The following is a 25813-nucleotide window of genomic DNA, read 5'->3' on the forward strand; positions in this document are numbered from 1 at the left end:
TCAATCACATAATTGATCATAAAAAATCTTCTCACAAGGGTTGTCTCTTTGTTTGAAAACCCATTCCCTCTGTCTCTGTATGGGGGAGCTGTTTTCTTCTTCCTTCTTTCTTGCCTATTAAACTTTTTGCTCCATAAAACCACTGCACATGTGTCCATGTTGTTAATCCTATTGGTGCGAGACCAAGGACCCTGGTGTTCTTCCAGTCATAGGAGCCATATCATTTTGGTGTGTTGGCAGGGAAAGGGAATTCATTCATCGGACTGCTACAGCTAAGATGGCCAAACAGGAACAGCTCCAGTCTCCAGCTCCCAGAGCGAGCGACACAGTAGATAGGTGATTTCTGCATTATCAACTGAGGTACTGGGTTCATCACACTAGGGAGTGCCAGAAAATAGGTGCTGATCAGCTGCTGCAGCCCGACCAGCGAGAGCTGAAGCAGGGCCAGGCATCACCTCACCTGGGAAGTGCAACGGGGAAGGGAATCCCTTTTCCTAGCCAGGGGAACTGAGACACACAACACCTGGAAAATCGAGTAACTCCCACCCCAATACTGCACCTTACCAAAAGTCTTAGCAAATGTGCACACCAGGACATTATATCCCACACCCAGCCAGGAGGGTACCACACCAAAGGAGCCTCCCTCATTGCTAGAACAGCAGTCTGGGATCTAACAGCAAGGCAGCAGCGAGGCTAGGGGAGGGGCGCCTGTCATTGCAGAGGCTTAAGTAGGTAAACAAAGTCACTGGGAAGCTCCAATTGGGTGGAGCTCACAGCAGCTCAAGGAGGCCCATCTGTCTCTGTAGACTCCACATCTAGGGACAGGGCACAGCTAAACAAAACAAAACAAAAAAAGCAGCAGAAGCCTCTGCAGATACAAACGACTCTGTTTGACAGCTTTGAAGAGAGCAGTGGATCTCCCAACACGGAGGTTGAGATCTGAGAACGGACAGACTGCCTGCTCAAGTGGGTCCCTGACCCCTGAGTAGTCTAACTGGGAGACATCCCGCACGAGGGGCAGACTGACACCACACACCTCACATGGTGGAGTACACCCCTGAGAGGAAACTTCCAAAGCAAGAATCAGACAGGTACACTTGCTGTTCAGCAATATTCTATCTTCTGCAGCCTCTGATGCTGATACTCAGGCAAACAGGGTCAGGAGTGGACCTCAGGCAATCTCCAACAGACCTACAGTTGAGAGTCCTGACTGTTAGAAGGAAAACTAAAAAGCAGGAAGGACACCCACACCAAAACCCCATCAGTACGTCACCATCATCAAAGACTACAGGCAGATAAAACCACAAACATGGGGAAAAAGGAGGGCAGAAAAGCTGGAAATTCAAAAAATAAGAGCGCATCTCCCCCTGCAAAGGAACGCAGCTCATCGCCAGCAATGGATCAAAGCTGGATGGAGAATGACTTTGACGAGATGAGAGAAGAAGGCTTCAGTCCATCAGACTTCTCAGAGCTAAAGGAGGAATTACGTACCCGTCACAAAGAAACTAAAAATCTTGAAAAAAGAGTGGAAGAAGTGATAACTAGAATAATTAATGCAGAGAAGGCCATAAACGAACTGACAGAGATAAAAATTATGACACGAGAAATACGTGACAAATGCACAAGCTTCAGTAAACAACTTGATCAACTGGAAGAAAGAGTATCAGCGATTGAGGATCAAATGAATGAAATGAACCGAGAAGAGAAACCAAAAGAAAAAAGAAGAAAAAGAAATGAACAAAGCCTGCAAGAAGTATGGGATTATGTAAAAAGACCAAATCTACATCTGATTGGGGTGCCTGAAAGTGAGGGAGAAAATGGAATTAAGTTGGAAAACACTCCTCAGGATATTATCCAGGAGAATTTCCCCAACCTAGTAGGTAGGCCAACATTCAAATTCAGGAAATACAGAAAACGCCACAAAGATACTCCTCGAGAAGAGCAACTCCAAGACACATAATTGCCAGATTCACCAAAGTTGAAATGAAGGAAAAAATCTTAAGGGCAGCCAGAGAGAAAGGTCGGGTTATCCACAAAGGGAAGCCCATCAGACTAACAGCAGATCTCTCAGCAGAAACTCTACAAGCCAGAAGAGAGTGGGGGCCAATATTCAACATTCTTAAAGAAAAGAATTTTAAACCCAGAATTTCATATCCAGCCAAACTAAGTTTCATAAGTGAAGGAGAAATAAAATCCTTTACAGATAAGCAAATGCTTAGAGATTTTGTCACCACCAGGCCTGCCTTACAAGAGACCGTGAAGGAAGCACTAAACATGGAAAGAAACAACCGGTACCAGCCATTGCAAAAACATGCCAAAATGTAAAGACCACTGAGGCTAGGAAGAAACTGCATCAACTAACGAGCAAAATAACCAGTTAATATCATAATGGCAGGATCAAGTTCACACATAACAGTATTAACCTTAAATGTAAATGCACTAAATGGTCCTATTAAAAGACACAGACTGGCAAACTGAATAAAGAGTCAAGACCTACCAGTTTGCTGTATTCAGGAGACCCATCTCACACGCAGAGACATACATAGGCTCAAAATAAAGGGATGGAGGAAGATCTACCAAGCAAATGGAGAACAAAAAAAAAGCAGGGGATGCAATCCTAGTCTCTCATAAAACAGACTTTAAACCATCAAAGATTAAAAGAGATAAAGAAGGCCATTACATAATGGTAAAGGGATCAATTCAACAGGAAGAGCTAACTATCCTAAATATATATGCACCCAATACAGGAGCACCCAGATTCATAAAGCAAGTCCTTAGAGACATACAAAGAGACTTAGACTACCATACAGTAATAAGGGGAGACTTCAACACCCCACTGTCAACATGAGACAGATCAATGAGACAGAAAGTTAACAAGGATATCCAGGAATTGAACTCATCTCTGCAGCAAGCAGACCTAATAGACATCTACAGAACTCTCCACCCCAAATCAACAGGATGTACATTCTTCTCAGCACCACATCACACTTATTCCAAAATTGACCACATAATTGGAAGTAAAGCACTCCTCAGCAAATGTACAAGAACAGAAATTATAACAAACTGTCTCTCAGACCACAGTGCAATCAAACTAGAACTCAGGACTAAGAATCTCAATCAAAACCGCTCAACTACATGGAAACTGAATAACCTGCTCCTGAATGACTACTGGGTACATAATGAAATGAGGCAGAAATAAAGATGTTCTTTGAAACCAATGAGAACAAAGGGACAACATACCAGAATCTCTGGGACACATGTAAAGCAGTGTGTAGAGGGAAATTTAGAGCATTAAATGCCCACACGAGAAAGCTGGAAAGATCTAAAATTGACACTCTGACATCACAATTAAAAGAACTAGAGAAGCAAGAGCAAACACATTCAAAAGCTAGCAGAAGAGAAGAAATAACTAAGATCAGAGCAGAATCGAAGGAGATAGAGACACAAAAAACCCTCCAAAAAATCAATAATCCATGAGTCGGTTTTTTGAAAAGATCAACAAAATTGATAGACTGCTAGCAAGACTAATGAAGAAGAAAAGAGAGAAGAATCAAATAGACACAATAAAAAATGATAAAGGGGATATCACCACCGACCCCACAGAAATACAAACTACCATGGGAGAATACTATAAACACCTCTATACAAATAAACTAGAAAATCTGGAAGAAATGGATAATTTCCTGGACACTTACAGTCTCCCAAGACTAAACCAGGAAGAAGCTGAATCCCTGAGTAGACCAATAGCAGGCTCTGAAATTGAGGCAATCATTAATAGCTTACCAACTAAAAAAGTCCAGGACCAGATGGATTCACAGCTGAATTCTACCAGAGGTGAAGAAATCCTCCCTAACTCATTTTATGAGGCCAACAACATCCTGATACCAAAGCCTGGCAGAGACATAACAAAAAAAGAGAATTTTAGACCAATATCACTGATGAACATTGATGCAAAAATCCTCAAAAAAATATTGGCAAATGGGATCCAGCAGCACATCAAAAAGCTTATCCACCATGATCAAGTGGTCTTCATCCCTGGGATGCAAGGCTGGTTCAACATACACAAATCAATAACTGTAATCCAGCATATAAACAGAACCAAAGACAAAAACCACATGATTATCTCAATAGATGCAGAAAAGGCCTTTGATAAAATTCAACAGCCCTTCATGCTAAAAACACTCAATAAATTCAGTATTGATGGAACGTATCTCAAAATCATAAGAGCTATTTATGACAAACCCACAGCCAATATCATACTGAATGGGCAAAAACTGGAAAAATTCCCTTTGAAAACTGGCACAAGACAGGGATGGCCTCTCTCACCACTCCAATTCAACATAGTGTTGGAACTTCTGGCTAGGGCAATCAGGCAAGAGAAATAAATCAAGGGTATTCAGTTAGGAAAAGAAGAAGTGAAATTGTCCCTGTTTGCAGATGACATGATTGTATATTTAGAAAACCCCATTGTTACAGCCCAAAATCTCCTTAAGCTGATAAGCAACTTCAGCAAAGTCTCAGGATACAAAATTAATGTGCAAAAATCACAAGCATTCGTATACACCAGTAACAAACAGAGAGCCAAATCATGAATGAACTTCCATTCACAATTGCTTCAAAGAGAATAAAATACCTAGGAATCCAACTTACAAAGGATGTAAAGGACCTCTTCAAGGAGAACTACAAACTACTGCTCAGTGAAATAAAAGAGGACACAAACAAATGGAAGAACATACCATGCTCATGGATAGGAAGAATCAATATCGTGAAAATGGCCATACTGCCCAAAGTAATTTATAGATTCAATGCCATACCCATCAAGCTACCAATGAGTTTCTTCACAGAATTGGAAAAAACTGTTTCAAAGTTCATAGGGAACCAAAAAAAGAGCCCGCATTGCCAAGACAATCCTAAGTAAAAAGAACAAAGCTGGAGGCATCATGCTACCTGACTTCAAACTATACTACAAGGCTACAGTAACCAAAACAGCATGGTACTGGTACCAAAACAGAGATATAGACCAATGGAACAGAACAGAGTCCTCAGAAATAATACCACACATCTACAGCCATCTGATCTTTGACAAACCTCAGAAAAACAAGAAATGGGGAAAGGATTCCCGATTTAATAAACGGTGCTGGGAAAATTGACTAGCCATAAGTAGAAAGTTGAAACTGGATCCTTTCCTTACTCCTTATACGAAAATTAATTCAAGATGGATTAGAGACTTAAATATTAGACCCAACACCATAAAAACCCTAGAAGAAAAGCTAGGTAATACCATTCAGGATATAGGCATAGGCAAGGACTTCATGTCTAAAACACCAAAAGCAACAGCAGCAAAAGCCAAAATTGACAAATGGGATCTCATTAAACTAAAGAGCTTCTGCACAGCAAAAGAAACTACCATCAGAGTGAACAGGCAACTTACAGAATGGGAGAACATTTTTGCAATCTACTCATCTGACAAAGGGCTAATATCCAGAACCTACAAAGAACTCAAACAAATTGACAAGAAAAAAACAAACAACCCCGTCAAAAAGCGGGCAAGCATATGATCAGACATTTCTCAAAAGAAGACATTCATACAGCCAACAGACACATGAAAAAATGCTCATCATCACTGGCCATCAGAGAAATGCAAATCAAAACTACAATGAGATACCATCTCACACCAGTTAGAATGGCGATCATTAAAAAGTCAGGAAACAACAGGTGCTGGAGAGGATGTGGAGAAATAGGAACACTTTTACACTGTTGGTGAGATTGTAAACTAGTTCAACCATTATGGAAAACAGTATGATGATTCCTCAAGGATCTAGAAGTAGAAGTACCATATGGCCCAGCCATCCCATTACTGGGAGTATACCCAAAGGATTATAAATCATGCTGCTATAAAGACACATGAACACGTATGTTTATTGCAGCACTATTCACAATAGCAAAGACTTGGAATCAACCCAAATGTCCATCAGTGACAGACTGGATTAAGAAAATGTGGCACATATACACCATGGAATACTATGTGGCCCTAAAAAAGGATGAGTTTGTGTCCTTTGTAGGGACATGGATGCAGCTGGAAACCATCATTCTCAGCAAACTATCGCAAGAACAGAAAACCAAACACCGCATGTTCTCACTCATAGGTGAGAACTGAACAATGAGATCACTTTGACTCGGGAAGGGGAACATCACACACTGGGGCCTATCATGGGTAGGGGGGAGGGGGAAGGGGGAGGGATTGCACTGGGAGTTATACCTGATGTAAATGACGAGTTGATGGGTGCAGCACACCAACATGGCACAAGTATACATATGCAACAAACCTGCACATTATGCACATGTACCCTGGAACTTAACGTATAATAATAATAATAATAATAATAATAAATCTCACAAATGTAAAAAAAACTCTGATACCTACAGTGAACTCATTTTGGACAAAGGCGAAAAGAACATACACTGGAGAAAAGACAGTCTTTTCAATAAATTGTGTTTATACTTTTTTGTGGGATCTAAAACTTAAAACAATTGATCTCATGGAGATGGAGAGTAGAAAGGTGGTTACCAGAGGCAAGGAAAGGTAGTGGTTGGGTGGGAGAGATGTGGGTGTTGTTAATGTGTTCAAAAAAGAAGCTAGAGTAAATGAGTCAATAATTTAGTTGTACATTTTAGTTAATAATTTAGTTGTACATTTTAAAATAACTATAGTCTTTAATTTAGTTGTACATTTTAAAATAACTAAAAGAGTGTAATTCGATTGTAATGCAAAAGATCAACGCTTGAGGGGATGGGTATCTCACTTTTTATGATGTGATTATTTTACATTGCATGCCTGTGTCAAAATACCTTATGTATCCCATAAGTACATACACCTACTATGTACTCAAAAAACTTAAAAATAAAAAGTATTTAAATAAATAAATGGACAAAGGACCTGAATGGATATTTATCACTAATGATCAGGAAAACACAAATCGAAAACACACACAGATATTACCTCACTCCTGTTAGGGAGTTACTAGAACAAGTGGGAAATAACATATGTTGACAAGAATTTGTAGAAAAGGGAACCCTTGTACCTCATAGGTGGGAATGTAAATTGGTACAACCATTATGTAAACAGTATGGAGCTTTCCCCAAAAAATCAAAAGACCATATGACCCAGGAAACCCACTTCTGGATATATACTCAAAGGAAATAAAATTACTGTCTTGAAAAGACATTTACCTTTCCATGTTCACTGCAGCTTCATTTACAATAGCCAAGCATGGAAACAACTTATGTGTTCGCCAACAGATGAATGAATAGAGAAAATATGTATATGCACAATAAAATACTATTCAGCCTTTTAAAAAGGAGGAAATCTTGCCATTTTCAACAACATGGATGAAACTGAAAGACATTATGCTCAGTAAAATAAGCCAGACACAGAGAGACAAGTACTGTATGATTTTACTTATATGTGGAATCTAAAAAAGTTGGACTCATAGAAGCTGAGAGTGGAAAGATGGTTGTCAGGTTTGGAGGCATGGAGAAAAATAGGTTAGTCAAAGGATGCACACTTTCAGTGAAAAAGTGAAAAGTTACGGAGATATATATCATGGTGAATACTGTTAATAGTAATGTATACTTGAAATTTGCTAGGACAAGAGATCTTCAGCATTCTATCAAAGAAAGGGTAAATATGTGAGGTGGTTAACAGGTTAATTAGCTTAATTGGAGGAATTGTTTCACTACATAGTTTTCATTATTTATAAATTTTTAGCTTTTGTGGGTACATAGTATGTGTATATATTTATGGGGTACATGAGATGTTTTGATACAGGCATGCAATGCATATCATTGAGAATGGGATGTTTATCTCCTCAAGCATTTATCCTTTGTGTTAAAACATCTTTTTTATTTCATAATGTACAATTATATTATTATTTACTATATTCACCCTTTTGCATTATCAAATATTAGGTCTTATTCATTCTTTTCTATTTTTGTACATATTAACTATCCCACCTTTCCCCATCAACCCCACTAATCTTCCCAGCTCTTATGACCATCCTTCTACTCTTTATGACCATGAGATCAATGGTTTTGATTTTTACATCCCACAAATAAGGGAGAATATGCAAAGTTTGTCTTTCAGTCTCTGGCTTATTTCTCTAAACATAATGATGTCCATCCATGTAGTTGCAAATGACAAGATCTCATTCTTTTTTATGGCTGAATAGTACCCCACTGTGTGTATATGTATCACATTTTCTTTATCTATCCATTAGTCAATGGGAACTTAAGTTGGTTCTTTTTTAAAATTTAATATATATATTATTTATATAGCTTTTGGGGTACAAGTGGATTTTTTGTTACATGGATGAATTATATAGTGGTGAATTGTGAGATTTTGGTGCACCCATCACCAATGTAGTGTACATTGTACTTAATGTGTAGTTTTTTTTATCCCTATGCCCCTCCTAACTTCTCCCTTCTGAGTCTCTAAGTCCATTATATCACTCTGTATGCCTTTATGTACTAGTAGCTTAGCTCCAACTTATAAGTGAGAATACATGGTTTTTGGTTAAGTCCTGTGTTATTTCACTTAAAATAATGGCTTTCTACTCCAACTAAGTTGCTGCAAAGACATTGTTTTGTTCCTTTTTATGGCTGAGTAGTATTCTATGGTGTATTTATACTATATTTTCTTATCCACTCATTAGTTGATGGGCATTTATGTTCGTTCCACATCTTTGCAATTGTGAATTGTGTTGCAATACATGTCTTTTTCACATAATGACTCTTCTTCTTTTGTGTAAATATACAGTAGTGGGACTGCTGGATCCAATGATAGATCTACTTTTGGCTCTGTAAGGAATCTTCATACTGTTTTTCACAGAAGTTGTACTAATTTAGAGTAAGTGTTCTCTTTTCTGCACATCCACATCAGTATTTATAGTTGTTTGACTTTTTAATAACTTTTATTCTTGCAGCAGTAAGGGTGTATCTCAATGTGGTTTTAATTGGCATTTTTCTGATGATTAGAAATGTTGAGCATTTTTCCATGTGACTGTTGGCCATTTGTATATCTTCTTTTTAGAAATGCGTATTCATGTCATTTGCCCACTTTTAGATGGGATTATTTGGGTTTTATTCTTGCGAATTTGTTTGGGGTTCCTTGTAGATTCTAGATAATAGTCCCTTGTAGGATGCATAAATTGCAAATATTTTCTCCCATTCTGTGGGTTGTCTGTTTACTCTGGTATTATTATTTTTTAAGTGTGCAGAAACCTTTTAGTTTAATTAGTTCCCATTTATTAATTTTTGTTTTGTTGCACTTGCTTTGAGGATCCCAGTCCTGAATTATTTGCATAAGCTTATGTCTAGAAGAGTTTTTCCAATGTTGTGTTGTGGAATCATTATGGTTTCATGTATTATATTTAAGTCTTTGATCCATCTTGCATTGATTTTTGTATAAGGTGAGAGATGAAATCCAGTTTCGTTCTTCTACATGTGGCTTTCCAGTTTTCCCAGACCCATTTATTAAATAGGGTATCCATTCTCCCATTATATTTTGTATGCCTTGCCAATGATCAGTTGGTTTGCACATATTTGGTTTACTTCTGGATTCTCTCTTCTGGTCCATCTGGTCTATGTACCTACTTTTATAACAGTACCATGCTGTTTTTGTAACTATAGCCTTGTTGTATAATTTTAAGTGCGGCAATACAATGCTCCTTGAATTCTTTTTGCTTAGAATTACTTTGGCTATTTGGGCCCTTTTTATTCCATATAAATTTTAGAACTGCTTTTTCTAATTCAGTAAAAAATGATATTCATATTTTGATGGGAATTCAGTCATATGGTCATTTTCACAATATTGATTCTTCCAATCCATGAACATTGAATATGTCTCCATTTGTTTGTGTTATCTATAATTTCTTTCAGCAGTGTTTTGTAGTTCCTTTTGTAGATATCTGTCACCTCCTTGGTTAAGTATATTCCTAGGGTTTTCTTGCAGCTGCTGTAAAAGGGATCGAGTTCTTGATTTAATTCTCAGCATTATTGTTGTTAGTAGATAGCAGTGCTATTCATTTGTGTACATTGATTTTGTAACCTGATACTTTGAATTTTTTCAATCAAATCCAAGAGTCTTTTGGAGCAGTCTTTAGGATTTTCTAGGTATAGAATTATATCATTTGCAATCAGTGATAGTTTGACTTCCTCTTTTTCAATTTTGATGCCCTTCATTTTTTTCTCTTGCCTAATTGCTCTGGCTAGGACTTCCAGAATTATGTTGTATAGCAGTGGTAAAAGTGGGAAAACTTGCCTTATTCCTGTTCTCAGGGGAATGCTTTCAACTTTTCACTATTCAATACGATGTTGGCTGTGTGTTTGTCTTACGTAACTTATTATTTTGAGGTAGGTCTTTTCAGTGCCTAGTTTGTTGAGTGTTTTTATCATAAAGGGAAGCTGAATTTTATGGCATGCTTTTTCTTCATCTGTTGAGATAATGATATGGTTTTTGTGTTTAATTCTGTTCATGTGGGGTATCACATTTATTGATTTGTGTATGTTAAACTGTCCCTGAATCTCTGAGATAAAACCCACTTTATAATGATGTGTTCTTTTGATGCGCTGTTGGAACAGTTTTTTTGCATCTGCGTTCATCAGGGATATTGGTATATAGTTTTCTTTTCTGTTGTGTCTCCCCCTGGTTTTGGTCTCAGGGTGATACTGGCTTCATAGAATGACTTAGGAAAGATGCTCTTTTTCTCAATCTTTTGGAAAAGTTTCGGTAGGATTGGCATCAATTCTTTTTTGAAAGTCTGATAGAATTCAACTGTGAATCCACCTGGTCCTGGACTTTTTTGTTGGCAATTTTTAATTACTAATTCAGTCTCTCTGCTTGTCCCACTTCTTGATTTAATCTAGGAGGGATGTATGTTTCTAGGCATGTATCCTTTTCCTCTAGGTTTTCTAGTTTGTGTATGTAAAGGTGTTCATAAAATCTCAAATGATCTTTTATATTTCTGTTGTGCTGGCTGTAATGTCTTCAGTATCATTTCTGTTGAGTTTATTTGGATCTTCTCTCTTTTTTCTTGGTTAATGTGGCTAATGATCTATCAGTATTTTTCATCTTTTCAAAAAACTATCTTTTTGTTTTATTGATCTTTTGTATTTTTTGTTTGAATTTTATTAACTTCTGTTCTGATCTCTATTATTTCTTTTCTTCTGCTAGCTTTAAGTTTAGTTTGTTCTTGTTTCTCTTGTACCTTGAGGTGTGATATTAGGTTGTCATTTAGTGTTCTTTCAGATATTTTGAAGTAGGCATTCAACACTATAAACTTTCCTCTTAACACTGCCTTTACTATACCCCAGAGAATTTGATAACTTGTGTCATTATTATTGTTCAATTCAAAGAATTATTTAATTTAAATCTTGATTTTATTGTTAAGCCAGAAATCATTCAGGAGCAGATTATTTAATTTCCATGTACTTGTATAGTTTTCAGTGTTCCTTTTGTAGTAGATTCCTCATTTTATTCTGCTGTAGCCCAAGAAGATACTTTATATAACTTCAAGTTTCTAAAACTTATTGAGACTTGTTTTGTGACCTCTCATATGGTCTATCTTGGAGAATGTTCCATGTGCTGATGAGAAAAATGTATACTCTGCAGTTCTTGAGTTGAAAGTTCTGTAAATATCTAAGTCCATGTGTTCTAGTGCTTTAAATCCATTGTTTCTTTGTTGACTTTCTGTCTTGAAGATCTGTATAGTGCTGTCAGTGGTGTATCAAAGTCTCCCACTATTATTGTTTTTGTGTCTATCTCATTTCTTAGGTCTAGTAGTAATATTTTATGAATCCGGGGGCTCCAGCATTAGGTGCATATAAATTTAAAATTGTAATATCTTCTTTTTGGATTGAACCTTTTATCATCATGTAATGATCTTTGTATTTTTTACTATTTTTGCTTTAAAGTCTGTTTTATCTGATATAAGAATAGCTACTCTTGCTTGCTTTTGGTTTCCATTTGTATGGAATATCTTTTTCTGCCTCTTTTCTTTAAGTTTATATGAATCTTTCCTTGTTAGGTGAGTCTCTTGAAGACAGCAGACGTTTGGTTCATGATTTTGTTTCATTCTACCATTCTGTGTATTTTAAGTGAAGCATATAGGTCATTTGTATTCAATATTAATATTGAGATGTGAGGTACTCTCCTTCATCATGGTCATTGTTATCTATATAGTTTGTTGTTTTCATTATGTTATTGTTTTATAGGCCTTGTGAGTTTTAAGATTTCAGGAGTTTCTATTTTGGTGCATACTGAGCTTTTGTTTCAAGGTTTAGAACTCCTCTTAACATTTCGTGTAGTGCTGGTTTGGTAACAGCAAATTGCCTAAGCATTTGTTTCTCTGAAAATGACTTTATTTCTCCTTTGTTTATGAAACTTAGTTTTGCTGAATACAAAATCCTTGGCTGACATTTATTCTGTTTAAGGAGGCTCAAGATAGGACCCCAATCCCTTTTGGCTTGTAAAGTTTCTGCTGGTAAGTCTCTTGTTAGTCTGATAGGTTTTCCTTTATAGGTTACCAGATGTTTTGTCTTACTTCTCTTAGAATTATTTCCTTCATGCTGGCTTTAGATAGCCTGATGACTTTATGCCTTGGTGAAGACCTTTTTGCAGTGAATTTCCCAGTTCTCTGAACTTCTTGGATTCAGATATCTAAAGGGCTGACTGTTGCGTTAGAGATGCAGATTTTCCCCCACTGAGCCCAAAGCACTGCAACTGTGGCTCGGCTGAAAGAAATTTTTGCCAGTGGAAAGATCTGATGCTCAAGGCCTACCATGCAGATTATTTTGTTTCACAGGGTGCTACCTTGATGTGCTGTACTACCCCTTCCCTCAGGAGTGGGAGGCCCTGGTTGCCAGACTACTGTGTTTTTGCTCCTCTGAGTTTAGCCACTCAGTAAAGTTGCCATGCTCCAGGCTGGTTCTGCGGATTACCTGCAAGGGATCTAGTGATTCACCCTATCTTTTAGTCCCTCAGCAGTGGGTAGTAGCACCAGATCTAATAAAGGTGGAAGGGAAATGACATAGACTCTGTGGTATTCCTGGGTTATGATAGCCTTAGCATGTTGGCTTTCTCAAATGCCATCTATTGTAGTAATGAACTGGCCACGTGAACAGACTCAGGACCTTCTGGCTAGCCAGAGTGGTGCAGGCAGTGGTAATAGCTGAGGTCACATAGCTATTTTCTCCTTCCTGGGCACTGTGTTATTCTATCAAGAGATGTTGTAGTAAATTGTGTTGGTTGGCCTCCAGCCAGGACGTGGTGCTAGCAGAAGAGCCCCAGGCACAGTAGTAACAGTGGGATTTTTCTTCCCTTATGTTGCCCAGGGTGGGTACTCTGGTTTTTGAGGCAGTGGGGAGAGCCTGAAAGTTTCTGTCTTTTGTGTTAAGCTACCAGAGCTTGTGGTAGGGCAAAGTGAGGTGGGAACTGGATCAGATGCACTCTCCATGTGCAGTGCAAGCCACAGCCCCTGTGGGTGTTGAGGGGTGGAGGTGGTTCTAATGCCTCTGGGTTGATGATCCAGAGCAGAATGTTGCTGCCTCTGTTGCACAGAAAAGTTCACACAAGGAGTGGGGAGTATCAGGTGGCAGTAAGACCCACAAAGATCCCACACACTTGCTGAGGCAGATCCATTCCTGCAGTATTCCACTGGCAGCAGAAAACTAAGTTCTAGGCAGCCTGCACTCAGAAATTGCAACTGACACAGGTTATAAGCTTTCCCTGCAGAGATAGCAATTATGGGTTTCCGGCCATACCCTTTCTCTCCACTCACAAAACCAGATGCCTGGTTCCTGCACTCGTGGGTGCAGCCTGCTTTTCACTGCCCCCACCCCCCACCAAGCCCTGGCAAAGGGAATTCATCCCCACCTGAGGTTACATTATGAAACTGAATTGGGGGCTTCTTTCAACCTACAACCAATCTCTGAACTATTTGGCTGACTTCCACAAGGTCCCCTGTGAGGAATAATAAAGAGTGGTTTCCCTTGGTGTGCACTGGTGATTGGAAGTGCATGCAAGGGTCTTGCCACCACTCTTCCTACTTTTATGTTCTATGACTCTCCCCAAGTTGGTTTCTGCACTGGGTAGGGTGAAGGCCTTCCCCCATATCCTGAACTTTCCAGCCCCCTAGTGAGGTTGTATATCCCAGAGGCAGTCTCTCCGTCTCATGCTTTGGGGACTCATAGCCTTTCTCCTGACTCACAGTGTAGTCTGCAGCCTGCCAGTTCCTTCAAAAGGTCTGTGGATTCCTTCAGTTTTACCGTTTAGTTCCCATGTCACCTCTTGGAAATAAAGAAAACTTACAGTGTGAATCCCTACACACTATTTTGTTCTAAGTGAGACAAGTAAGCTAGCAATGCCTCTAATCTGCCATCTTGAAAAAAACTGTTTTACACCTTAAATGGATGCGTTTTTTATCAGTCACACTGCCATTAAAAAGTGAGTAAATGTTCATGACTTTAGATTTAGAAATGGATTCTTAGCTATGACAGCAAAAGGACAAAGAAAAGAAAAATAGATCAATTGGATATCTACAAAATTAAAAAATATATACACATAAAAGAACACTATCACAAAGTGAAAAGGCAACCCACAGAATGGGAAAAATTATTTGCAAACCATATTTCTAATAAAGATCTAGTACCCAAAATATTTAAAGAATGTTTACAATTCAATAACAAGAAGACAAAGAAAACCAATGATAAAAATAAGCAAATGACCTAAACATATATTTCTTTTTTTTTTTATAGTTGAACAATGACATTTTTATTCCTGTATTTGCAAGGTATAATGATTAAGGTGAGCTTAGTCAAGCTTTACAGTATACTCAAGCATCTTTTAGTTGTGTAATTTCCCAGCATATCAATCCCCAGGAAGCTGGAAACCTCAGTTATTTTGGAGTGTGTTCCCTGGTCATTCCTTTTCACTTATGGGCCTCTCATTAGCTTGGTCTCCACTTCTCCTCCAACTTCTGGTTGAAATTATGAGACCACCACAAGGAAATGGAGAAGGTGGAATACAGTGCTTCATCTCATCCAGGATCATCAATAAAGTATCAGGCATATTGGGGGTTTTGTTTTATGTCATTTGTCAAATATTCAGTGTGAATTTTGTGCCAGAAACTAAGTTGGGCTATCTTCACTCTAGGTTGTGAAGTTGTGTTTCAGTAAAAGTGCAAGAAACAAAAAAGAAAAAAATTGAACACAAAGGATCTTATGTAAGGGAGAATTAGTTCTGTTCATTTATTCTAACAAGCCTGATGGAGTTTTAATTATAAACATACTACTTAACAATACACAGATAAACTTATAGTTGTACATCATGTAAAGTTAATGAAATAATTATAATGAAAGATCTCACTGTGGCAACTGGCAGCTTAGTCCTTGTAATTTTTGCAAAGAGAGAGACACTATCAGAGTGTGTGTGTACATGTAATACTATAAAATTTGTCTGGCCGCCGTCTCAAAAAAATATATAAAAAATATACATAAATGTTTATAATAATACAACTTTAAGTGTATAAAATGATGGTTTTTATATGTCTAAAATTTGGCAAAAATTAATAGGATGACTGAGTTCAATTTTTTTTTTTTTTTATACTTTAAGTTCCAGGGTACATGTGCATAATGTGCAGGTTTGTTACATATGTATGCTTGTGCCATGTTGCTGTGCTGCACTCATCAACTCGTCAGCACCCATCAACTCGTCATTTACATCAGGTATAACTCCCAATGCAATCCCTCCCCCCTCCCCCCTCCCCATGATAGGCCCCGGTGTGTGATATTCCCCTTCCTGAGTCCAAGTGATCTCATTGTTCAGTTCCCACCTATGAGTGAGAACATGTGGTGTTTGGTTTTCTGTTCTTGTGATAGTTTGCTAAGAATGATGGTTTCCAACTGCATCCAATATCATACTGAATGGGCAAAAATTGGAAAAATTCCCTTTGAAAACTGGCACAAGACAGGGATGGCCTCTCTCACGACTCCTATTCAACATAGTGTTGGAAGCTCTGGCTAGGGCAATTAGGCAAGAGAAATAAATCAAGGGTATTCAGTTAGGAAAAGAAGAAGTCAAATTGTCCCTCTTTGCAGATGACATGATTGTATATTTAGAAAACCCCATTGTCTCAGCCCAAAATCTCCTTAAGCTGATAAGCAACTTCAGCAAAGTCTCAGAGTACAAAATCAATGTGCAAAAATCACAAGCATTCTTATACACCAGTAACAGACAAACAGAGAGCCAAATCAGGAATGAACTTCCATTCACAATTGCTTCAAAGACAATAAAATACCTAGGAATCCAACTTACAAGGGAGGTAAAGGACCTCTTCAAGGAGAACTACAAACCACTGCTCAGTGAAATAAAAGAGGACACAAACAAATGGAAGAACATACCATGCTCATGGATAGGAAGAATCAATATCGTGAAAATGGCCATACTGCCCAAGGTAATTTATAGATTCAATGCCATCCCCATCAAGCTACCAATGAGTTTCTTCACAGAATTGGAAAAAACTGCTTTAAAGTTCATATGGAACCAAAAAAGAGCCCGCATCTCCAAGACAATCCTAAGTCAAAAGAACAAAGCTGGAGGCATCACGCTACCTGACTTCAAACTATACCACAAGGCTACAGTAACCAAAACAGCATGGTACTGGTACCAAAACAGAGATATAGACCAATGGAACAGAACAGAGTCCTCAGAAATAATACCACACATCTACAGCCATCTGATCTTTGACAAACCTGAGAGAAACAAGAAATGGGGAAAGGATTCCCTATTTAATAAACGGTGCTGGGAAAATTGGCTAGCCATAAGTAGAAAGCTGAAACTGGATCCTTTCCTTACTCCTTATACGAAAATTAATTCAAGATGGATTAGAGACTTAAATGTTAGACCTAATACCATAAAAACCCTAGAGGAAAACCTAGGTAGTACCATTCAGGATATAGGCATGGGCAAAGACTTCATGTCTAAAACACCAAAAGCAATGGCAGCAAAAGCCAAAATTGACAAATGGGATCTCATTAAACTAAAGAGCTTCTGTACAGCAAAAGAAACTACCATCAGAGTGAACAGGCAACCTACAGAATGGGAGAACATTTTTGCAATCTACTCATCTGACAAAGGGCTAATATCCAGAACCTACAAAGAACTCAAACAAATTGACAAGAAAAAAACAAACAACCCCATCAAAAAGTGGGCAAAGGATATGAACAGACATTTCTCAAAAGAAGACATTCATACAGCCAACAGACACATGAAAAAATGCTCATCATCACTGGCCATCAGAGAAATGCAAATTAAAACCACAATGACATACCATCTCACAGCAGTTAGAATGGTGATCATTAAAAAGTCAGGAAACAACAGGTGCTGGAGAGGATGTGGAGAAATAGGAACACTTTTACACTGTTGGTGGGATTGTAAACTAGTTCAACCATTATGGAAAACAGTATGGCGATTCCTCAAGGATCTAGAACTAGATGTACCATATGACCCAGCCATCCCATTACTGGGTATATACCCAAAGGATTATAAATTATGCTGCTATAAAGACACATGCACACGTATGTTTATTGCAGCACTATTCACAATAGCAAAGACTTGGAATCAACCCAAATGTCCATCAGTGACAGATTGGATTAAGAAAATGTGGCACATATACACCATGGAATACTATGCAGCCATCAAAAAGGATGAGTTTGTGTCCTTTGTAGGGACATGGATGCAGCTGGAAACCATCATTCTTAGCAAACTATCACAAGAACAGAAAACCAAACACCGCATGTTCTCACTCATAGGTGGGAACTGAACAATGAGATCACTTGGACTCGGGAAGGGGAACATCACACACCGGGGCCTATCATGGGGAGGGGGGAGGGGGGAGGGATTGCATTGGGAGTTATACCTGATGTAAATGACGAGTTGATGGGTGCAGCACAGCAACATGGCACAAGTATACATATGTAACAAACCTGCACATTATGCACATGTACCCTACAACTTAAAGTATAATAATAATAAATAAATTAAAAAAAAAAGAAGAAGACCACAAAAGCACAGACAACCAAAGTAAAAATAAACAAATGGGATTATATCAAACTGCAAAACTCCTTCATAGCAAAATAAACAATCAACAGAGTGAATATACAACCTACAGAGCGGGAGAAAACATTTGCAAACTATTTATCTGGCATGGGATCAATACCGAGAATATAGAAGACATTCAAACACCTCAACAGCAAAAAACAAAAAAAAAATCTGATTTTAAAATGAGAAAATGATCTGAACATGCATTTCTCAAAAGAAGACATACAAGCGGCCAAGAAATATATTTTAAAAATTGATGATCATTTTTGCTAATGAAGATTAACAGTGATGATAATAATATCACTAATCATTAGAAAAATGCAAATCAAATCCACAATGAGGTATTGTTACCTCCCAGTTAGAATCACTATTATCAAAAATACAAAAAATAACAAGTGCTGTCAAAGATGCAGAGAAAAAAACATTTTATTGACTCTTGGTGGGAATGTAAGCTAGTACAGCCACTATGGAGAACAATATGAAGATTCCTCACAAAACTACACATAGAACTACCATATGATTCAGCAATCCCACTACAGGATATTTATCCAAAAGAAAGGAAATGGATATATTGAGGAGATATATACTGCCATACCCTTGTTTATTGCAGCACTATTTACAATAGCCAAGACATGGATCAAACTAGATGTCCAAAAACAGATGAATGGATAAAGAAAATGTGGTGTTTATACACAGTGGAATAATATTTTGCCATGAAAAGGATGAAATCCTGTTATTTATGGCAGTATGAATGGAATTAGAGGGCATTATGTTAAGTAAAAAAAAGCCAGGAAAAGAAAATCAAACACTGCATGTTTTCACACATATGTGAAAGCTTAAAAAATAAAGGTTGGTCTCAGAGAAGTTAAAAAGTAGATCAAAAGACGCTAGAGGCTAGGAAGAGTAGGGGGAAGGAATGCATAGGAGGAGGTTTTATTAGGAGAAATAAGTTGGTGTAATCTGTAACACCATAGGATGGCTACAGTTAGCAATTATATATATATGATATTCATAATATTATATGTATAATCATTATAATATTATGAATTAATTATGAATATTATGAAGTAATATATATATGATTCATTTTGAGTTGATTTTTCTATAGGATGAGAGGTGTGGGTCTAGTCTTATGTTTCTACACATGGATACCTAGTTTGAAAGCACCATTTATTGAAGAGACTATTCTTTTCCCAATGAATGTTCTTGGCACTTTTGTAAAACATAAGTTGACTGTAGATTCTTATATTAATGTCTAGGTTATTTTTTCTCTTTCATTGGTCTATGTGTCTATTTTTATGCCAGTACCATGCTGTGCTTGTTTATATATATATATATATATGATATATATATGATAAATATTTAAGATGATGGATATGTTAATTATTCTTTTCTTATCACCATACATTATATGTATTGAAACATCATTATGTGTCCTGTGAATATGTACAATTGTTACACGTCAACTAAAAATAAAATTAAATAATTTTTTAAATGTTTTAAGTCAGTAGATAAACAAAGTATAGGAGAAACCCAGTCATCCTAAGGACCTCCCTTGAAACCCAAATGTTTCAAGACCATGATTTGGAAACAGTGGGAGGCAGGAGGAAGACCCTTGGGATGAGAGTTTAGAAATCAAAATTTACACTCCACTATTCATTAGCTGCATGAACTGAGGCAAGTTTTGTAGCATCTTTGAGTGTCAGTTTTTGCATTTTCAAAATGGGGAATATCGAGTTTGCTGTCCTTACCAGAAAAAGTTTCAGAAAAGTAACTCACAAGAAGTGTTCTATGAAAGAAGCATACATATGAATGTCCCCAAAAACCAACCCCATGGACTTGTTGTGACAGAAAAATGAGTCAATGAGTGAAAAATTACTTGATGTCAAAGGGCTAGCTGAATAGTCAAATATATACCTGCTCCTTTCATTCTCTCAGAAAGCAATTATTGAGCACTTACTATATGCCAAACAGTGTGCTAGGATAGAGATAAGTAACACACTGTCTCTTGAAGAGCAGTATAATGTAGTGGGAAACACAGGTGAACAGATAATTATAATAGGGTGTGATAATGAGATACGATATGGAATGTGACGGGATGCTATGAGATCACACAAGAGTACCACCTCACTTAGTCTGGAAAGACTTCTGGGGTTAAGTAATAAAAAGTTAGCCAGACAAAATAATAAGTAGGGAAGATCCAATTCAAGAAGGCAACACAAACAATTACACAAACAAAATAGTGTCTGCGGGGTACTTCAAAGAGTTCAGTGTTGCTAAAGCATAAAGAGCAATCCAAGGAGTGGCAAAAAACAAGGCTTCTGAAATAAGTAGAGAAGAATCATGTAAGGCCTTGTGGGCCCTGAAAGGAATTTGAGATTTATTTTAAAGGAAATGGGTAGCTGTATTAGTCTGTTTTCACACTGCTATAAAGAACTACCTAAGACTGGGTAATTTATAAGGAAAAGAAGTTTGACTCACAGTTCTGCAAGGCTGGGGAGGCCTCAGGAAATTTACAAACATGGCAGAAGGGGAAGCAAAGCACGTCTTACATGGAAGCAGGAGAGAGAGAGCAAGGGGGGAAGTACCAAACTTTTAAACCATCACATCTCATGAGAATTCACTCACTATCATGAGAACAGCATGGGGGAAATCCACCCTCATGATCCAATCTCCTCCCACCAGGTTCGCCCCCCCAACACATGAGGATTACAATTCAACAATTGTGGGTGGGGGACACAGAGCCAAATCATATCAGTAGCCATTGTAGGGCCTTAAGCACCTCGAGTAACATAATCAGATTTATATTTTAAAATTATTTTGGCAGTGTGGAGGATGAAGTGTAAGGGGCCCAGATTGGAGACAGGGACATCAGGTAGCAGTTGTTTGGATATGAAGTAATGAGGGCTTGAATTAAGGCAGTAGAAACAAAATTAAGTGGACAGATTTGAAATATATTTATGAGATAAAAATCAGTAAGACTTGATGATGGATTTGGGTCTAACAGGTAAGGAAAGAAGGTGATTCAAGGATGACTCCATAGTTTCTACGTTAGGTCACTGATAAGTAATGGTGCCACCAAGTAAAACTGAAACACAGGAGTAGAATCATGTTGAAGGGGTAATAGGGTAAGTTCCACCTTGGTCATGTTAGGTTTATGGTACCTGTGATACATCTGAGTGGCAGACAACTTGATATATTAATTTGTAAGTTGGGCATGAGGATGGGATATAGAATCAAGGGTCATCAGAATATAAATGGTAGTTGAAAGTCAGAGAGTTGGTACCTCAAAAGGACATATTACGTGTTCTTTGGAGAATCTGGCAGCTTCAAAATTGAGAATCCTTCATGGCTACTCTTTTATTGTCTTTCATTTAGATTAAATCTCTTGTGAAAGTGAAAGTGATAAGTTTTCAGGAAACAATTGAATGGAGTAAAAAAGACAGCATAACAGATAATAAATAGAAGACTGTTCTAGATACTAAGGGAATATAGGCAAGAAAAAATAAGCTTAAGATCTTCTGGTGAAGCAGATTGCAAAGTCAGTCAGCTATTGAAATAGATATACAAAGCTCCAACTAAGCCATCTATATCTTGGTGTTTGTCAATGTACAACTGTTGCTATCATTGTCTTGACATTGCAAGTTGGCACCAGATGGTGGTTCCTTGAGGGTCATGCCTAGGACTACCAGTGCAGTAGCCTGGGAACTGTTTGGAAATCACTGTGCATGACTTCTCTGCTCCACCTCCAAATGGAGGAAATTTACTTGGCTGATTTTCAGAAACTCTCTAGGAGGAATGTGAAGCAGGTTTCTAATCTTGTTCTGCTTAGACATAAATTAAGATCTTGTTTGTTCAGGATGACTACTACCCAATCCTGCCAGAAACTCCACTGTGCTCTCTAGGGTGCAAAACTTCTATTTATTAGGTTATATTTTTGGCCAGGAGTTCACACTGTGCTTTGTTCTCATTGCTCTGCCACTCCCATGGACTGGCTGCCGAGCAAACCAGACACTGACCCCTGATTCACTCTTCCATCAATTCTATTCATATCTCTTCATTGTCTTTGCATGATATGACCAAGCACCCCAAAGCAAACTCCAGAGTGACAAGCTCCTCCCAGGCCCTGGAGACACATAGGAAATCCAGCTGCAAGGCTTATGCTCCTGTCCCCACCCAACAATGGTACTACAGTTGAAGATACAGAGCTCTGAAATTCTAGCTCTCCTAGAATTCTTTGAGTATCAGCAAGGCTGGCCCAATTTAAAAGAAGTGCAGGCAACTGCCTACCGGGAATTTTAAGCAGAACCAAAAGGCCTCTCTATCCTAAAACATATTCACTCACTCATCTACACCCCAATATTTTGGAGACACTCCTTTTGGTTAAGGAAAATGTGCCTGCAAAAATGCCCCAGAGGAAAATTTATATAGGTGAAAGGGCCTACAAGTCGGCATTAAGTTACCTAGCTTCTAGCCCCAACTAAGATGCATGATCTTGGGAAATTCCCTTCCCATTTCTGGGTTTCAGTTTCCTCAATATACCACAGAAGGAGGGAACTAGATAAGTTCATCTCAAAGGCCACTTATGACTAAAACATTCTACATTATTAAGACCCAAATACAAGCTCAAATGTTACTTTGCAGGACTACAAGTATTCATTTATCCATTTGTTAGAATTGACCAGACATGTCTGTAAAAAAGTAGAAATCCAGAGACATGGATTAATTCAAAAGATATCCCAGAGGCATAGAAACCCTTAATGGAAACAAATCCTGACAGGACAATCAGAGATTAGAGAGGTACTATTCTCCTTTCTGCCATGATTGTCTTATCTCCACTCCAAAACTGACCATCTCAGCGGGAAAAGGTAAAAACTAGCCAGAAGGTAGAGAAGCACATATGGGAAGATGAACAGACCTTCCAAGTTGGAGAATCAAGACCAAATCCTAGAATAGCTGTTTTCTAAAGAGGTCCAGTTTGAGGACTCATATACAGTAGCCCTGGAGTACTGTACCATGGGTGAGCAGAAGCTGACCTTCCCCAAAGGTAGTTGAGGTATGTGTCAGGAGGTCTAGGAAGTCAACCGCTAGGCAGTCTTTTCTCAGAGAGAAGGTAAAGGCTATATCCTGAAATCCCAGATACTGTAACCTGATTTCCTCAGGATAACCCAGGGAAGGGTCCTATACAAAATAATGGTACCTAATATTTATTAGCACTTACTATGTGTCAGGTAATATTCTAAGGGATTCAGGTAAATTGAAACAATTAATCCTTATTAAAATCCTATAAGGCAAGTACTATTACTATCCCCATTTTACAGTTGAGGATAGTGAAGCACACAGAGGTTAGTTTGAGGTCACTCAGTCAGGAAAGGGTAAGTCCAATACATAAACCCAGGCAGCCTGGCTCCAGACTTCATGAACTTAACCCAACTAAAGGAGGGTAAGTATCCTCTCAAGTGTTACAAATTAGAGCTGGGAAGATCCTTAGGGACCGTCAAGGGCCATGTCTTCATTTTATACATGAGGGAATTGAGACTCTGAGAGAGAAAATAATCTGCCTAAGGCTATACGGCGAACAAGTAAGAGCATAATAGAGTCAGAATCAGAGCCTCAGTCTGCTGATTCCCAATCCAGTGCTCTTTCCACTATTGCTTCTGATTGTTCGTTGAGTCTCTTCCTTAAATTGTCTTCCTATCACCTCACTCTGCTGATCACTCCCAAACTCCATCCAACAAGATTGCAGAGGAGCAGCCATCTCTGAGGTACAAGTCATTATCCTCTCTTTCCAAAATATAAATGAGACTAGAACTGGCTCCAATCAAGCATTTTCCAAATGATTAGATCCCTAAATCCCAATATCACCTCTGTGGAGGTTACTGATAGAATGCAAAACCAACATTTTCCTTCCATAAAGACATCAACACTCAACCATGCCAAGGCCTCGACCTTCTGAGAAGATGAGTGTTCAGTGATGTATGAGGCCCGCCTCCTGCTCAGACAGATCTGTGGACTCAAATCTGAACTTTTTAAGGGTCATTTGGGGAAACCAATACCGAGCCCAGATGGAAAAATTCTGCCTGATTCATTGAGAAATGATGAGTAGAGCTTATGAAAGTGGAAAATGGAGCCGGACAGTGGGCTCTGGAGGGAGTGAAACTAGCCTGGTTTATAATGACACCAATGTGTGCTGGCCAGTGGCAAGAAAATGGAAATCCCAGGTCCTACAAAGGCCCAGGCTACTTTTCTGTTAATATTTATGGCTCACTGCCTCAAGATGTTGGATTTCACAAAGCCATCCTCCTGACTCCACATCCTACTCCACCCTTCCAGCGGGTGTGGGAAACAAAAGGTTCAAGTATATATGGGAAGTTCTAATGGCCTCTTGTGGGGCTGAGCCTTCAACCCACATGAGGAACTCTGGCCATTTTCCCAATTCCTTTATGGGCCTCTGAGCTGGGCACATACCCCTGAACCTAGTGAGGCAGGACAGACCTATCTCTCCCTGAGGATGGGAGCTGTGAATCCAAGGACCTTAGGCAGCATTCTTCAAAAAGAGAAAAATCTTTTATAGGCAATATGAAGAGAGTGGTCTCAAAAGGTTAGCTGATGTCTCAGGGCAGTATCAGCGACCCCTTCTATCATGTTTGGACTTTCTACAGCATAGGTTTGGCACAAAACCTTTTTACAATGAAAGAGGAGCAAATGGTTGATTCTGAAGCCACTGTGAGGTAAAATACAACTAATGGTCGCCACATTCACTCACTTGTTTATTCATTTATCCAGAAAACAGTTATTGTGCACCTACTATGTGCAAAATGTCATAGTGAGTAGAAATATACAAAGCCGGAGGTTCGTTTTCCAAAAGCTCACATCCATGAAAGGACATGACCCTTACACATTATCAATATCACTCAGCTGTAGATGGAAAAGGTCTTTAGATGATATAAATGAGAGAATCACAGTCTCCCAATTTGAAGGAACTTAAGAAAGGACCATCTCATCCAACCTCTTCATTGTACAAGTAAAGACACAAACCTAGAGACAGATAAAGCATTCTCAATAGTTACACAGCCTGGTAATAACAGAGCTGGTTATGTGTATAACCAAGTGGTTATGACCAAGGTCATTTGTGCTTCTTAGAAGATAATTGCCTTTTTTTGCATTCAAAGCAAGTTCTGATTTAAAAGGAAAGCATACCCTCTTAAGGTTGTCAGTACTCCCACGTGGTTATACACATAAATCACTTACCTTGCACTCAGTTTGAGCCTTGCTGAGCTCCCACACATTGTAGATGTACTGGAATTCTTCACTCATGGAGCCTTACAAACACTATATATACCTGGGGTGGCAAGGAATAGTAGATACATATCATGTGTATCTACTCTGCTCATTTGCATGCTCCATTGTCCTGTTGGATTTTTAACACAAGTTCAAAGATGAAATTATTAAGAATTTCAAAAAAGTGACAACAGAGCATTAAACCAAGCACAATGCCCTTCTGTGCATGGGGCCCTGTATGATCCACAGGTCAAACACCTTTGAAGATTATCCTGCATATAGCAAAATATAAAGAATTTTATAGTGAACACCAATATACCCACCACCTAGATTCTATTTTTTTTTTTTTTTTTTTTTCCTGAAACGGAGTCTCACTGT

The 25813-nt window shown here is 38.3% G+C and overlaps 1 protein-coding gene and 1 pseudogene across 10 annotated transcripts in view; one reads left to right on the forward strand and one right to left on the reverse strand.

Moving 5' to 3' along the window:
- The window catches only part of LOC126945824 (uncharacterized), a 61649-nt pseudogene extending 36178 nt beyond the window's left edge, over nucleotides 1–25471 (reverse strand).
- Nucleotides 1–25813, forward strand: part of LOC126946324 (cytochrome c oxidase subunit 7B, mitochondrial) — a 1159743-nt gene that overhangs the window by 395099 nt on the left and 738831 nt on the right. Inside the window, exon 1 of one of the 10 annotated variants that reach the window (XM_050776472.1) lies at nucleotides 20733–20736. The exons of the other annotated variants lie outside the window; for them this stretch is intronic. The gene's annotated coding sequence lies outside the window, so the exon portion shown is untranslated. Of the gene's footprint in view, nucleotides 1–20732; nucleotides 20737–25813 lie in introns of those variants that run through there. 10 annotated transcript variants of the gene reach the window in all.

Source organism: Macaca thibetana, chromosome X (genome assembly GCF_024542745.1).
Source record: "Macaca thibetana thibetana isolate TM-01 chromosome X, ASM2454274v1, whole genome shotgun sequence".
In the NCBI taxonomy this organism is placed as follows: domain Eukaryota; kingdom Metazoa; phylum Chordata; class Mammalia; order Primates; family Cercopithecidae; genus Macaca; species Macaca thibetana.